General features: G+C 41.6%; 1 protein-coding gene across 1 annotated transcript in view; it reads left to right on the top strand.

Moving 5' to 3' along the window:
• Window positions 1-227: 227 nt before the first annotated feature.
• The window catches only part of RASGRP3 (RAS guanyl releasing protein 3), a 36,170-nt gene continuing 27,585 nt past the window's right edge, over window positions 228-8,812 (top strand). The window contains exon 1 of the mRNA XM_028724290.2: window positions 228-375. The gene's annotated coding sequence lies outside the window, so the exon portion shown is untranslated. The remainder of the gene's footprint in view (window positions 376-8,812) is intronic.

Raw genomic sequence — 8,812 nt, 5'->3', positions numbered from 1 at the left:
TCCTAACTGGTCCTGCCCTCTGATGAGGGTTATCAGTTTTATTTTATTATTTTTAATGGGTGATTTAACATCCTAATTGTGGGACTTGGCCCACGTTCCACTCAAATGTTTTAGCAAAGTCTGATGTCAAGAAAAGAATTGTGTTTTGGCGGTGTTGTTGTTTTTTAATGCGGGGTGGCAGGGAGGGGGGAATAATGATCTTCAGAGAGTCTGACCTCTTGGCACAACAGAGAGATTTATCAGAGGGGGCATGTGACTAGTTAAGACACACAACCCCAGCTTGAAGGAAACAGCTGCTCATTTATGCTTTAACACTTGGCAGCTGGACAAAGAAGGGAGATGTTTGTGTTGAATACCTCCGCAGAACCAAGTACAGTAAGTAATTTTCCTTGTTGTCGTTAGGCTGGGCGTGTGTTTGCATTTTTATAAAGCCAGGGCTGCTTCCTACTTTCTCTTCAAGCGTCTTGCAAATTCCCCGTGCAGCTGAGATGCAGCTTGTCACCACTTCACCGATCCAGTTCCAAAAACAGCAGTCTTTTCCAGGACCCATTATTAGCAAGGCTCTCCTTTGTCTTATAAAATGGGGACCTGCCTTGCTGTGTTTTGCTTTAAGGAGGAAAAGGTAAAGTTGAATAAAATAGTTGACGGTTTGGCTTGCCAGCTCCAGGAGAGGACAGAGGTGGTGTTGCAGTGATGGAGAAGCTGCTCCTGGGAAAGTTCTCCCTCCTGCAAAACAATTACAGGTGTAAAAACCTGTCTTAGTTTGGAAGGGTGTGTGTGTCCCCTGTTAATGGTCTGATGATTTTGTTTCCCTGTCACGTTACGAAGTGGGTCACAATGTAATGTCGTCTTTGTATTTCACTTTAGCTGTCCCACTGCTGTTTACAAAGGAATTCATTCAAAGCAGCACAGTTTCGGGAGCTGTGGTGTGGGGGGGGGGGAGGCAGTTGGAAGGGCACTGACTTTTGGTTAATAAAAATGAAATGAGCAGAAATGCCCTATTTCATCAACTGTGCTTGAGAGCACTTCAGGAAACATTTGCCATCTTTGCATAACTAGTATGCAGAGAAGGGAAAACTGGCTTGCAACAGGCACCAAGATTACTGCCATTTAATATTTGCTCATATTTTGGGTGGGTGCGTGGTGTTACCATCATGCTCCTAGTGGGGGGCTGGCAGATAGCATGGGAGGGCGATTGCCTGTGTGCCCTGCTTGAGAACTTCCTGGAAATGAGCCATTGGTCACGTTCCTTTAATTGGTCTTATCTAAAGACTGTTCCCAAAGTACTAGCATCATAACAGTGTAAAAACCCAGTGACTTTTCCATTCAGTTTGTTCCAAAATTACATTGAAGTGTTAAATGATTGGCAGAAAATTATATACCTTTCGGTTCATTAATATAGTGTCGGGGTCATGGGAAGTGAAACCAGACAGTGATGAAAATGGGCCCTAAGTGTATCTTCTTAGAGTCTGGTTCTGAATAGGGCAGATCTCCCTTCTACGATTTTAATGTGTGTGTTTTTTACAGCTGTTCCAAATTTTGGAATGTTTATGTTGTATTAATTTAGCGTGAAGTGCCTTCGGAGGGTATATACTAGGCGTAGGGAACCTGTGGCCCTCCAGATGTTTATTGAGCTCCAGATCCCATCAGCCCAAACCTGCACTGCCAATGGTCAGGGATGATGGGACTTCGACACATCTGGAGGGATGCAAGTTTCCCCACCCTGGTATGCGCCCTAAAAGACAGAATAGAAATCTGTGTAGCGGTATTAGTAGTAATACATAATAATCCCTTTCCCAGAACACTATGTCTTTTTCACACTATGTCTTTTTCCCAGAAGTAACAAAAAATGGTAACAGACCTTTTGCACAATCTAGGCAAAGTTGCCCCAGATTATTGTAGGAGAACTCCATTTTCCTACCATTCAAACCGCAGTGTGGAGTTGCTGGGAAAATGGATCCTTCATCCAAGTGAAGGCTTGTCTCAAAAAGCATTGTTGCCCATGACAAAGGACAAAATGGCATTTTTTTTTCTTTCCTGCCCTGTACCACATACAGAATCTTTGCCTTCTGGCGGTTCCCTCACTGTAAGAAGCGAAGTAACAGGGAACCAGGCAGAGGGCCTTCTTGGTAGTGGTGCCCGCCCTGTGGAATGCCCTCCCATCAGATGTCAAAGAAATAAATAACTATCTGACTTTTAGAAGACATCTGAAGGCAGCCCTGTTTAGGGAAGCTTTTAATATTTGATGAATTATTGTATTTTAACATTTTGCTGGAAGCCGCCCAGAGTGGCTGGGGAAACCCAGCCAGATGGCGGGGTATAATAATAATAATAATAATAATAATTATTATTATTATTAATAATATTCCCAGACTAAGCTGAATTGTACCTCAACACTGGTAGTGGAGCAGTGTTCTCTATCACACTTGAGGAAAATAGGCTAGCTAAGAAAGGGTAAGAAAGGGTAAGGTAGGGTGGGTGGCACAATGGCAGCTCTGCCCTCTAGCACCTCGCCAGCACCTGATACAAAAGGTAGCTGCCCTACTCTGTCTAACAGTAGGGCTGCCCCTGGAGAGCTCCTATGCTGTCAGTAGTGTTGATTACATTATGAGGAACTATTGCCTGGTGCTCTGTTCCCTCCACATCTGTATCACTTTGAAAACATTTTTTTAAAGTTTTTTTTAATGTAAAAAAGTTGCTGTTTAAACTTGGGCTACGTTTTCCTTATTTTTAGCAGCTGAGTATTTCTCACCGTTCCATTGCAGTTGGAATACCTATGTACCCTCCTAACAATCTGATGAACAGCAAAAATCTATTGCATACGAGCTGCAAACAAATGATTTTCACTAATTTATTGTAGTTGAGTGTTCTGGATTGACACCTTGATGTGTGTGTTTGCGTGAACTATTCCTTTTGTTCCATTTCAATGAAAATCTCCTCCCCTCCACGCAGCTTCCAGTAGCCCAGATAGGAAAAATATATTTGCACACTTTGGGAAAATACATCATAGCAAACAACAGCTTTGGGGGCAGTTTTCATTGGGGGAAGCATCAAGGAGGAAAGGGTCAATTCCCCTACCCTGTGCCACAGTCCCGATCCAGATCAACCCATCCCATCAACAGCTGCTCTTTGTAAACTTTTGTGAGTGGAGATGTAGTCACATATCTCTTTTGTCATGTCTAGTTTGGCCCTCAGAGCTGATGATGCTCAGGATTCAACCTGGGACCATCTACAACCAAAGCATGCCCTCTGCCACTCTTCTGAGAATGGACATTCCTTAGTGGTAGAACTGTTGGCTATTTGCAGTATGGTAGCGCTGCAGATAGCTTGCTGGGGAGATCATGCATTAAAAATGAAAAGGACTCAAAAATAACTTAAACAAGGTTTTAATAAGAAAAACAAAAACTCCATTTACACTAAATACATTAACAACCAAACCAGACCCAACCACCAACCCAAACCCCAGGGTAATGGGAGAGCTAGGTGCTGCTCCTTATATACTAAACCCAAATGCTGACACACCTTAATCAAATACAACTCAGCAGCACCTGCTATGTTTCACAGCTTTAAAGTTGGGTCTCGTTATCTTGCTCTGGCCCTTGCTCTGGCCCCTTTAAGATATACACATCGAGTGGAACAATGATGAACCTTTACATTTAAAGAAACCATTCAACATTTCCCCTGCGGTTCATCATTGTGGAACAAAAACAGAAAGCATACTTTGTACATGTTTTTCATGTGTAACCTTTGGAAGTGCTTTTGTAAAAATGTCCGCAATTTGACTGTCACCAGGAACATATTCAAATACAACCATTTCATCAGCAATTAGTTGCTTTACAAATTCTAAACGTAACCTTAAGACTCTAGTGCGCTGCGTATTGGTCTCTGAGCACAGGATAGCAAGTCCACTCTGGGAATCAAGGTAAACTTTTACTGGTAGTGTTACTTGCATCTGTAGGTCTGCAAACACTTGCAGATACCATTCTACATCACGAGTGGCCTGAACGCATGCACATAATTCACTTTCTGTTGTGGAGAGACAAATAATGGTTTGTGTTTGGGACTTCCATTCAAATGGACAACCGTTATAACAAAACACCATACCAGACACACCCCTGCAATTATTTTGTTCCATTGCATGAGATGCATCGCAGAAAATTTCAAAACCTTTGTCAATACATGTTGTAAACTGCAACCTATAATGTTTGGTATGTTTAAGGTACATTACCACTCTCTTAAGAGCAGAGAAACATTGTGTAGTAGGCTTTTCCACAAATTTTGCCAGAAAGTGAAAAGCATAAGTTATATCTGGTCTTGAGATTCTTTGAATGAAATTTAGCTTGCCTATAGCAGAACGATACAAAGTTTTGTTAGGAAATGGCTTGTCTTCACCTGTAAAGGTGAAACCACACACCATAGGTGTTTCCTTCCCATTTGCATTTTCTAAACATAGCATTTCAACAAGATCATCAATTTTTGCAGTTTGATGAACCAGAAAAGATCCATTTTTGCCTTTCTCAATTTGCATGGATAAGTAATTTTTAGCTATGCCTAATTCCACTACATCAAATTTCTTCTGTAACTGTGATACCACCTGTTCATATTCCTGTTTAGTTTTTGTAGAAATTAATACGTCATCTACATACACACATATTTTTGTTACAGAGTTTGCCCTTTCCTTTATGAACACACAATTGTCTGCCTTTCCTTGTGAAAAACCAATATCTAGCAATTCTTTTGCTAAAGTTTGGTGCCAATTCCTTCCACTTTGGTGCAGACCATAAAGGGATTTGTTTAATTTGCATACCAAACCTTCAGCGGCGTCTATGCCTTCAGGAACACGCATAAAAATTTGTTCTTTTAAATCTGCAAACAAATATGCAGTTTTTATATCTAGGTGATATACGGAATGTCCACGCTGTGATGCATCTTTTAACAAAAGCTTAACTGTTTCATATTTTACGCTTGGTGAATAACACAAATCATAATCTTCGCCTGGAATTTGTTGAAAACCCCTAGCAACTAATCTTGCTTTGTACCTTACAACTTCGTTTTTGTCATTCGTTTTAACTCTATAAACCCATTTCGAATCAATAAGTCTCATATCTGGGGTTTGTGGTACAAGAGACCAAGTGTTATGCTCTTTTAAAGAAGCTATCTCGGAGTTCATAGCTTTATACCAATTTGCAGCTTGTTGCTTAGGTAATTTCTGAACATCACTGTAGCTTTTTGGCTCAAAAACTACCTTATTGGCATACACAGTATTAAAATGTTCATCTGCAAATCGTTGTGGCTTCTGTCTCTTTCTATCTGAACGTCTCAGTCCAGAAGGAGAGTCAGACTTCTCAGACTTAATGGGACTAAGTAAACCACTAGTTTCAGGTTGTAAATCATTGTCAGATTGAAGAGGTGCCTGTAGGCTAAGCTCACGGTCAGAAAACTCAAGAGAATCTGACCTCCCCTCGGGTGCCTGTGACTTTAAATCATCAAACAATTTATCAGACTCAACAGGCTTTTTGTCTTTTCCCATTAATTCAGAAGCACTATTTCCTGCTGCTTCTTCTGCTGTTTCTTCCTCTTCTTCCTCAGTATTATCTATACCATCAGTATCTTGGAAGACAGCAACTCCATTCCAATTTACAGTTTGTATCATGCTTCTGGTAATATGAAATTTGCCAGTTGCTGGTATGTAAATTCTGTACGCCCCCTGCTGGTAGCCCATTAATTTTCCCTGGACACTACGTTCACCCAATTTTTGCTTAGCAGGATAATGCATAATTACATCTGAACCCCAAATGCGGAGGTATTTCAGATTAGGGCGTTTTTTAAACAGTTTCTCATAGGGGGTGACATCTAAACCAGTATGATAACTGCGATTTCTAACGTAACAAAATGCATTAAGTGCTTCAGCCCAAAAGTCTTTGGGCAGATTAGCATCATGCAGATACGTTTTAACCCCTGCCTGTAGGTCACGCTGCACAACTTCAACAAGCCCATTTTGCCAGGGATTTCGGGGGCAAGATAACTCATGAGTAGTCCCCTGCGCTTCCAGGAATTTCTCAAAATCCTCAGAAACAAATTCCCCGCCCCGGTCAGAAAATAGGTTCTTAATTGGTTTGTTAAAGTGCGTTTTTACCCAGTTGCAAAAAACTTTATACTTTTCAAATGCTTGGGACTTCTCAGCTATTGCATAAGTCCAACAGTATCTACTATACTGGTCTATCAGAGTAAGCCAGTACTTAGAACCTCCTAATGATGGTGGGAGTGGCCCAACTAAATCACAATGTACACGCTCAAATGGTTCAGTTACTTTCCTATCTGAGCACCTACCCTTGCGTGCAACCTTAATCTTATTCTTGCAACAGGATAGACATTGCATAAAGAATTTACATGGTTTTAAGTTGAGGCCATTAACGATATTCTTTGTCTTAATTACATCAGCAAAATTCAGGTGTCCCAGAATTCTGTGCGCCTCATGGACACACCCGGAATGAGGCCTTACATTCCTCAACCCCTGGCTTGACCGTGCTTCTCTGCAATTTATAGGCGATTGGGAGTAGGTGCGAAAATAGAGTCTATATAAACCATCAGAGTCCCGGGCATACAATAAACGTTTGTTCCCATCAAAAAACTCACACATTGATTTTAAGAAACGCACAGTTATGCCTTGACGAGCAAAGCACCTTACTGACAATAAATTGTCCACTGACGGGCAGTAAATGCAGTTTGCTATTGTAATGTTTAAAGAGTCAAGTTTAACAGTACCTCTGCCAAGCGACTGCAAGACTTGTGAATTGGCTAAATGTACATTACCAATTTCCTCTTCGAAAGAAATAAACAAGCTTCGATCATTGCAGATGTGCTGAGATGCTCCAGAGTCTATAATAAAAGACTTCCACTTGGCATCTTTAATTCTTTTACGATTTGTAGTCCAAGCATGAAAAGCTCGCGGCTCGTTTCTGTCTTTACTATACGATGTCTGCTGTTGGGCTGACAACCGTGACTGACGAACAGAAACAGACTTGGGAGTACTTTGCTTTCTTTTGGCTCTGCAGTCCTTTGCAAAATGTCCTTGCTTATTGCAGAACCAACAACGCTTTGCAGCTTTAAATGCAGTTGTATCACCACAGGTTTGCATATGGCGTTCCTCATTCTTTCTGGAAATAGGAGTGCTTATGGCACAAGCCTCCCTTCTATCCAACTCGCCCATTAATCTTGCCGTTACCCCTTCCACAGTTAATTGTGCTGGTGGAACAGCAGATATCTGGCTAGCTATACCATCAAAGTCCTCATTAAGGGAACAAAGGATGATAAAAACATACTGAATATCAGGTATCACCATGTCCCTTCGAATTAATTCGCCGCGTATTGCCTCCAGACGTCTCAAGTGTGCTGCCAAATCACCACCAGGCTGCAACTTCGTCTGGTACAACTGCTTGAAAAACGACAATGCAGATGCTGACTCTTTTCTAACATGCACTGCTGCAAGACTGTCCCACATTTCTTTGGCAGTTTTCTTATTTCTTATATAGACTACTTGCTGGTCGCTGACTGCCAAATTAATTATCGCCCTGGCTTTTGCATCTCCTTTCGACCAAGCATTAGTTACAGGGTCAGGAGGGTCATCAGTTACATAGGTCCATACTTCTCTAGAGGTCAAAAGCGCCTCCACCCGAAAAGACCATAAACTATAGTTCTCATCTGTTAGCTGTGGGAAGACCAGAGCCTTCTCAGCTTCAGGAACCCGGTCAACCATTCTGGAACTCTTCCAGACCCACAAAAAATTACACTAACAGGAGAAGGAGTTTTCAAACCTTTCTCAGAGTCCAAAAATATGCAGTCATCCACTCAGCAGCTGGGCCCATAACCAAAGATGTTGGCTATTTGCAGTATGGTAGCGCTGCAGATAGCTTGCTGGGGAGATCATGCATTAAAAATGAAAAGGACTCAAAAATAACTTAAACAAGGTTTTAATAAGAAAAACAAAAACTCCATTTACACTAAATACATTAACAACCAAACCAGACCCAACCACCAACCCAAACCCCAGGGTAATGGGAGAGCTAGGTGCTGCTCCTTATATACTAAACCCAAATGCTGACACACCTTAATCAAATACAACTCAGCAGCACCTGCTATGTTTCACAGCTTTAAAGTTGGGTCTCGTTATCTTGCTCTGGCCCTTGCTCTGGCCCCTTTAAGATATACACATCGAGTGGAACAATGATGAACCTTTACATTTAAAGAAACCATTCAACAAGAACATCTCCTTCATATGTAGAAGGTCCCAGGTTCAATCCCAAGCATTGCTAGGTAGGGTTGGGAGAGACCCTTCCCTTGAAACCCTGGAGAGCTGCTGCCAGTCAGTGTAACTGATACTCGGCTAGATGGGCCATTATAGGGTTGCCATATATCCTCTTTTTCCAGGACAAGTCCTCTTTTCCATGGGTATGTAAAATGAAAGTCGTCATAGGAGATCCATAGTTAAAAACTGGCAAATGTGTCCTCTTTTTTGCTCTTTAAAATATGGCAACCAATAAAGGCCTGATAAAGACGACATTGTACACCAATAAAGACGACATTGTACACCATATTATATAAGGCAGCTTGCTACATTGAGCCGTCCTGCATCTTTAACTGTTGTGAAACAGAGGATCCGATTTTGTACAACATTTCTGACCCTAGCTTCCAAAGCAGCACTTAGCAAAGAATAAATGAAGGGAAAGGAGCCGGGCGTGGTTGATTTTTGCCCAAAACAGAGCCTTACATTTACATGTTCAGGGGGAGTGCTCTAACCACTAGCATCTCCTTC

This window comes from Podarcis muralis, chromosome 3 (assembly GCF_964188315.1).
Source record: "Podarcis muralis chromosome 3, rPodMur119.hap1.1, whole genome shotgun sequence".
Classification (NCBI taxonomy): domain Eukaryota; kingdom Metazoa; phylum Chordata; class Lepidosauria; order Squamata; family Lacertidae; genus Podarcis; species Podarcis muralis.
The sequence above is the reverse complement of the archived record's forward strand: the minus strand, read 5'-3'. Positions and strand labels throughout refer to the sequence as shown.